Below are 7,208 nucleotides of genomic sequence, written 5' to 3' on the forward strand. Positions count from 1 at the left end.
TGCCAAATAGACTGTATATTTAAAATGGCTGGCTGAATATAGCAATCATTTGTCAAATGTCCTCTGCTGAATTGTTAGTGAGACAGGCCTGAACACATTATTTGAGACGGCAAATGAATAGTTCCAGTTGCTATGGATACACCTCTGGTGCGGGGTAAATGTTCGCCTGCTACCATGCCTCTTGGCTCTCCTCCCCACTCTCATTTTTTCCTCTTTTCTCCCGTTGTCTGTCTTTGTATGTGTGTTCAGATTCAGAACACTGCAGGATGCAGGGGACAGGGCTGCAATGAAGCTTTGAAAGGTCATTCTGCTACTTGACTTGAAGTAAAAATGCATGAGGAATGATCAATAAATGCTTGATTTGAAGCTATAGCCAGAAAACGCAACCTGGCCTGATGATGGGCCAAATTATACTCTCTTTTATCCCCATCGTTAAGCCAATGGGATCAGTCTGACATGGACTCAGAAATACTGATTCGCATGACATGCAGCATTGCAAAGCTACAGCGTTGCACCCGGTGGTTTCTGTGGACTCCTAAGAAAGCCCTGATAGTTGTTGCTGCTTTTGTGGTGATGCAGGAGTTCTGCAAGCAGCACTTCCGTAGTTTCCCTCATTATCGCAAACTGGACACAGCATTATGCAGCACCTTAACACTGCACATCATAAAAGCCACTGATCTCTTAAATGTGTAAAGGCAATCTGTATGCCTCCCTAGGAGCAACCTAGACAAGAGCACACACTGGACGCCCAAAGACCATGCAATATATAGTTAAAATAATATGTTAAAAAAATTCAATAGATAAAAATTATTGGTATTACAGGGAATAGATGAAAAGTAGATATCAGTTTGTTAGGAGGCTTCGGCCCAATCTTTTACATTGCTGCTTTCTCCCCAACAACCCTGATTTTCAAAGCAATCTCCTGTGGAAAAGTCCAGCCTTTTCAAGGCAGGAGTCCAAATTTCAAAGCAGCTGGATTTTTTTCTGGTGGTTTTCTTTTGTACTGCATAAGCTTGCTTATTTGTTTGTTTAATTATTGCATTTTTAGGCTGCTTTTCATCATATAGACCCCAGTGAGCCTCCAGCAATTAAAACATATAAATCAGCCACGGCTAAAAACAATTATGTTTTATGTTTGTTAAAACTGAAACCCTGAGATAGTCATCCCATAGGAGGCGTCTACCAAACCTGTATATAAAATCTCTAAAATCTTGATATATTCACCCAACATCCAAGGGGTTTTTGGTATGTTGGATTTTTGTGTGGTTCCCCCCCTTTTTTCATTGTGCATGCCAATATTAGCAAAAGCTGATGCCTCAAAGGTAGGCAGCTGCAAAGTAGATACTAAATTTGTATATACACTTCCAACATCTTAAAATAGTTAAACTTATGGTGAAATATAAGCAAAGTTTAGAGATTCTTCCCCTGAAAGTCCTCAAAGTTCAAGATAGAAATTCTGTTATCAACATTTTGGTAGCAGGTAGCTTACCTGTTGAGAGGTTTGCAGTGTGAGTAGACATGGGACCTCCTTGGAGAGGCTGTTTCACACCTGAGGCCCGGGGGCATAACTATAATAGGGCAAGGGGAGAGTTGTCTGGGGACCCACTGTCTTGGCCCCACCCCCGCGGCAAGTCACATGACTAACTCCCCCAGCCGCACACCCACCCGCGCTTCCTTCAGTTGTATTCATCCTCCAAAACTGATGTGAGTGTTAAGACCTGGAGCTACAAGAACAGCATGTCTTTCTCTTGTAGCATTAAATGACTTGCATCGTCCATAATTTATAATACCTTTTTTAAAATAATTTAGGACGATGTTCTGTTGTGGCACATAGGAGATACAGATAGATAGATAGTCATTTAAGATTTCTGTACTTCATGAGCTGAGCTTCGGGGGGGGGGGGAGGCATTTTAAAATCTTGTCTCTGTGCCCACTCCAACCTTGCTACGCCCCTGCTGAGGCCCTATTGTGCATCCCCACCTGCTGCACTTTAGAGGCAGGGAAATAGTCAACTGGGTGTCCATTGTTGAACTAAGTGTCTGGGCAGTTTCATATGGATCTTAAAGGAAGGTTAAGCCCAGTCTGGATGCAAATTCACAACCAGTATAGCTAGAACCACCCTGGAGTGATTTAAGTAAGAAAGACACCATGCTGGAGGGAAACAATAGCTCTCCACTTCCTCCTAAAGGCAGCTCCATAATTGCCATCACAGCCTAATTTTGCCTGATGTTCCAATTCTGGTCTTCCTGTTCTATCCCCTTTTCACAGCTCTTTATCAGGCCTTGGCAGCTCATTTGACCTTTGACATATTTGACTACTAGCTTCCTCAGCAGGGTTCACTGCAAGAACTAACTCAATCCAATGGCCCATCTTATTTCCAACAAGGCCCAATAACATGAAGCAATTAAGGAACATATCCAAAATCTTGTGTTTTTCACTTCTCTCTTCAGGCTAGACGTAGGTTTATGATGAGACCATTCTAAATTAAAATACAGAACAGGATTTCCCCCCCTGCTAGTTCCAACAGTTTTAATTTATTTCTTAGCAGGGATTATGTCAGATATGAGATAAGATTAGACTCAACACATTTCTTCTCACAGGTATAGCATGATGATAACATGATTATACTTCATCCCCATCACTAGATCTGGAGATAAGTTCTTGGGGCAGGCATTCCTTTGTCCCTCGTGACATGAAAAGCTGTGGAGTTGTATCGCTAGTAATTAACTTGTGCCATGATTTCATGTGGAAATCTGAGATAGGCAGAAAACGAAGCTTTGTCACTACTGCATACACCGTAGCAAGAAAGCTGAGAAATAATATGTTGTCCTGGACCTACTAATACAAGGGGTTTCTTTAAGTAATATTCTGATCCAAAGAAGATCCTAAAGCTTAGAAGCAAATTCCATTTATTTCAACAGGATGAAGGGGACCTCTACACAAATCACTTTTTAAGGGTGTTCACCTAAAAAAAAAAAAGAATAAAGTCTGAATGCAACATGCAGGGGCTTGAAAACACTACACACACACCCTTCCTAAAGTGGCTCAGGGTGGTTTACATTAAAATAAAACACATATAATAGAACAATTAAAATGAAAAAAATCTTTAACCAGATAAAAAACTAAGAACTAGACATCATTACAAGACAGGCTAAAAGATGGATCTTAAAGGCTCTCCTAAAGGCACGAGATGTGCGCGCGCGCAAAGGACTGCTGGGCATTTTTTCAACCAACGTCGGGGAAGGGGCAGCAGAGAGGTGTCCTGCCGCCCCAATTGCTCTAAACATTACGGCGCCAAGTGGGAAAGCGGTGGGAGGGGTAAGTAAACCCTCCCGCCGCTCTTAAAGGTACCCCCCCACCCCAGTGCCGGACCGCAGTTGGCGGTTCCATGCACACCCCTAGGAGACGGTTGTCTGGGCAGAGGCAAGTCATATGATTGACTCCCCCAACTGCGCACCTGCCTGGGCTTCCTTCAGTTGTATTCATCCTCTGAAATTGATGTGAGTGTTAAGACCTGGAGCTACCAGAACAGCAGGTCTTTATTTAGTACCATGAAATGACTTGCATCGTCTACAATTTACAAAACCTTTTAAAAAATAATTTAGGATGATGTTCTATTGTGCCACATAGGATACATATATGTGCCCCATTACACACACACACACACACACACACACACACACACACACACACACACACTGAAGCTCAGCTCATTAAGTAAAGAAATCTTATATGAGGCTGAATAGTAACAAAAAGCATAGTGTGTGTGTGTGTGTGTGTGTGTGTACACACACACTTCATGAGCTGAGCTTCAGTGATGGGGGGGGCATTTTAAAATCTTGTCTCTGGGCCCACGCCAACCTTGCTATGCACCTGGATCTCTCCCCTTCTTTGATCTCAACCGCCACAGCCAGCTGTGCTGTGGGGCCAGGCTCTTTTAGATAGGAGAGCCTGCGCACAACCACATCCGTGGAGATGACTTGGAGAATAGGCCCCGCTCACCATTGCATACGACAGCCAGCATCATCCCTCACTCTGCCTGTCACTCTGCTCCTGGCTCTGCTTTGCATCCTCCCTGACATATTGGAGTTTTTCAAAATCTAAGCCCTAACCCTGATTGGCAGGCAGAGAAGAAGCACCTTTAAGGTGGTGTGGGGTTGGAGATGGCCTATTTATGCTCCGTGTGCCACACACAGTGCTATCTGTAGCACTTTGCCGCACATGCAGAAGCTAGAAAAATCCCCCCCACAATTAAAAAAACAAAACCAGGATTTATTGGGTGCGGCTGGTTTTGGAGGGAAATGAGCAACAATGGGGATGTCCAAGGGAAGGAAAGGCAAAGAAGGGCAGGGGGTTACTGTGGCCTCTCTCTAACCCTAACCCTTCTGTCCTGAAGTCCTGCCATCTAATCCCTCCCTTCCACAAACTGGTCCCTATTGAAAGAACTGAATCTGACCAAAGCATGGGGGGGGGCGTGTCTCACCTTTCGGCATCTTCAGTGGGGAGCTTCCAGTGGTGTCTTCTGCTGGAGTCCGCTATGTGTTGCTCTTGAAGACACTCTAGAACCTAGCAGACTCAACAGCTGGGGGAAGGGAAGGTGGGCTTTAGCCAGGCCCCCACCCACCCATACAAACAAAACAAAAAAGAACCCGGGGGGGAGGAAAAACAGTCAGAGAGAGCCCGGGCAGGCTGGGCACCAGATAGAAGTTACTGCACACCCGCCAGCAAAAATAAAATAAAATAAAATAAAAATTCAGTCCAGAGTGCAGTAGCAAGGAAGTGGTGCAGCTTGGGGCTACAGGGGGGGGGACTTTAAAGCTACTGGGGGCTAGCTAGCTACAAGCAATAAGCTTGTCGGGGGGCAGGGGTCTAAAAGCAATAGCTGGGAGGGAGGGTTGAAATCCACACAAAAGGGGAAATCCTATCAGCCCCTAATTGGCACTGGGGCTGCTGGTACAATTTCAAAAAATGATAGAAGCTGGGAAAAGCAGTTGTTGGCACTGCAAATTTAAAGGAATAGATAGATAGACCGACCCAGCAGGCACTCTCTGTCTCTCTCTCCAATCACTGGGGGCTGGCAGGCAGTCAAGCCCAGACCACCACTACTACTCTGCTCTCAGTGCTGCTGCAGTCTCTCTCTGATCCTTCTTTCCTGAGGCACAAAACAGCAATGGCTCTCTCTGCTCAAGCAGCCCCTTAAATACATTTTGAAACTCCTTCCTTTGGCCTTCCCTCTCCCTACTCCCTCCCCACCCCCACCAGCCAATGGGGGCACAGACTCAATTTGAACAACAACAGAAAGCCAATTAGCAAGGGGAAAACACGGAGATGAAATGGCATCCATGATGCAAATCATGCAGATTGATTCGACCTCAAATCAGCCCCTCCATTTAAGGGGCGATTTGATTCACAGTCGAATCAGCAAATCTCTTTCAGTTCGGCGGGAATCAATTCACATGAGAATTTAATTGCATCTCTCTAGTATGCATGTAGACTGTTGGGAGGGGCTACAGGGTTCAACTTCTTTTAAAGGTGTTCCCCTGCATCAGAAGCATGCAGCACTGCATGAAGACGACCACGTTATAAGCAGCCACCTCCATGCTGCTCATAATGGTGCAGATTATCCTGCTCCAGCAGCATCGAAGCATAGGGCTAGTGAACAGCACTCAGCAGCAATGCAGGGATTGTTGCTGTTTAATGTGTGAAACAGCCATTCCTTCCTGGTAAGCATGTCTAGGGATAACTGTAGCACTGCCACTCCAATGGGTTACAGCCTTCATCTGAATTCAGACTTTCCATTAAATCCATTAGGAAAAGTAAATCCTATCATTGCTCTGGAGAACATTCATTAGCTTTCCATCTAATTGCCCCCATCTTAACCCATGTTTGATGATCGCATCCATCACAAAAGCAATAGTGGAGCCTTTGAGCATAACTCTTTCACACATGACAATAATGTAAAGCCGGCCATCTGTAGATGAGGCATGAGCTTTACCATCCACCCTTTCTACACACTATTCAGCATTCACTGCCAAACCTGTTCTGTACCACCCAACCTGAGCCCATAGGCATGTGTTTGTCATTCATTATACCCATGGTTTTACGCCATATTCCAAGAGTACAATGAAGCCTGCATTGTATACTTCACACTCAAGATTACCTTCCTCAGCAAGCCATCCATCACAGCATTTAAATTGGCTGGTCTGTTTAACTCTCATTCATCACTATACCTGCAAAAGAGAGATTTTCCACAGCTACCTCTAAGAACAAGAAAACTGTAATCACCTGACTTCATTCAATTTTGGGAGGAAATCGTAACCCTCTTAATGTTCCTGTGCACAGATTTTCCACTTTTCATTATATGCTGAGCATGGTCTTTTCCTTTCTTCTTCCATTCCCCACATAACAAAGGCTCCAACCTCATGTTATGTCAATATATAGTTTGTCCATCTGCCTTTTTTCATCCTTAAATGCTGGGGAAATGGAATTAGAATCAGGATCATAAGGAAGGTAGTATTTAACCTTTTCCTGCTATTTGAAGTCCTGGCAAAATTTACACCCCATTATTACAAGCTTCTATTAGCCCCAGGTGGGAAGCTCCAAGTGATGCCAATGAATGTTACCCTCTGGGGATTAATAGCAACTTCAGGGGGTCAGGGGTGTGATATGTGTTTGGACTGCAGCAAAGCAGGTGAGGGTTAAATATCCTCTCCTGCATGCATCATGGTCCCAATCCTGACAGGGCTCCCCACAGCTTTAAGTTTAAAACAAAAAAACAAAAAATGCAGAGCCAAAGTATGCATTTAACATAACATGTAGTTTGTCCTGACTGCTGCGAGCCAAAGCGCTCTTACCTGGGAGTAAGTCCCATTGAACACAGTGGAACTTGCTTCTGAGTAAGCATGCTTAGGCTTGCACTGTAAGGGTGACTGCATTTTATCACTCACTCCTACTCCTGAAGTGTGAGGAAATCCTTCCTACCATTTGGCAGGAGGATTCGGATGATTCAGCTATCTAGAACGAGCGAGCGATCCAGGACCACCTTTCCCATGAGGCAGTTGCCTAGATGTGGGAGTGAGGAGAGGCATTGGGGGCAGCAAGGGCTGGCCCGGCCACCATGGGTGCCACGCCACAGCTCTCCTAGCTGCCCACTACCACCACCCTTCAACATCCACTAAGGCATGCTGTCCATTTTCTCCTCCACTGGG

The 7,208-nt window shown here is 44.9% G+C and overlaps 1 long non-coding RNA gene across 1 annotated transcript; it reads right to left on the bottom strand.

The window, feature by feature from the left end:
* Positions 1-2,553: 2,553 nt before the first annotated feature.
* Positions 2,554-6,470, bottom strand: LOC128342251 (uncharacterized). The gene is made up of 3 exons (XR_008314861.1): positions 6,286-6,470; positions 4,484-4,582; positions 2,554-2,965 (listed from the first exon to the last, which is right to left on the bottom strand). It is a non-coding gene; the product is annotated as an uncharacterized LOC128342251 (long non-coding RNA).
* Positions 6,471-7,208: the final 738 nt, after the last annotated feature.

The sequence above is a fragment of the Hemicordylus capensis genome, chromosome 2 (genome assembly GCF_027244095.1).
Source record: "Hemicordylus capensis ecotype Gifberg chromosome 2, rHemCap1.1.pri, whole genome shotgun sequence".
Classification (NCBI taxonomy): Eukaryota; Metazoa; Chordata; class Lepidosauria; order Squamata; family Cordylidae; genus Hemicordylus; species Hemicordylus capensis.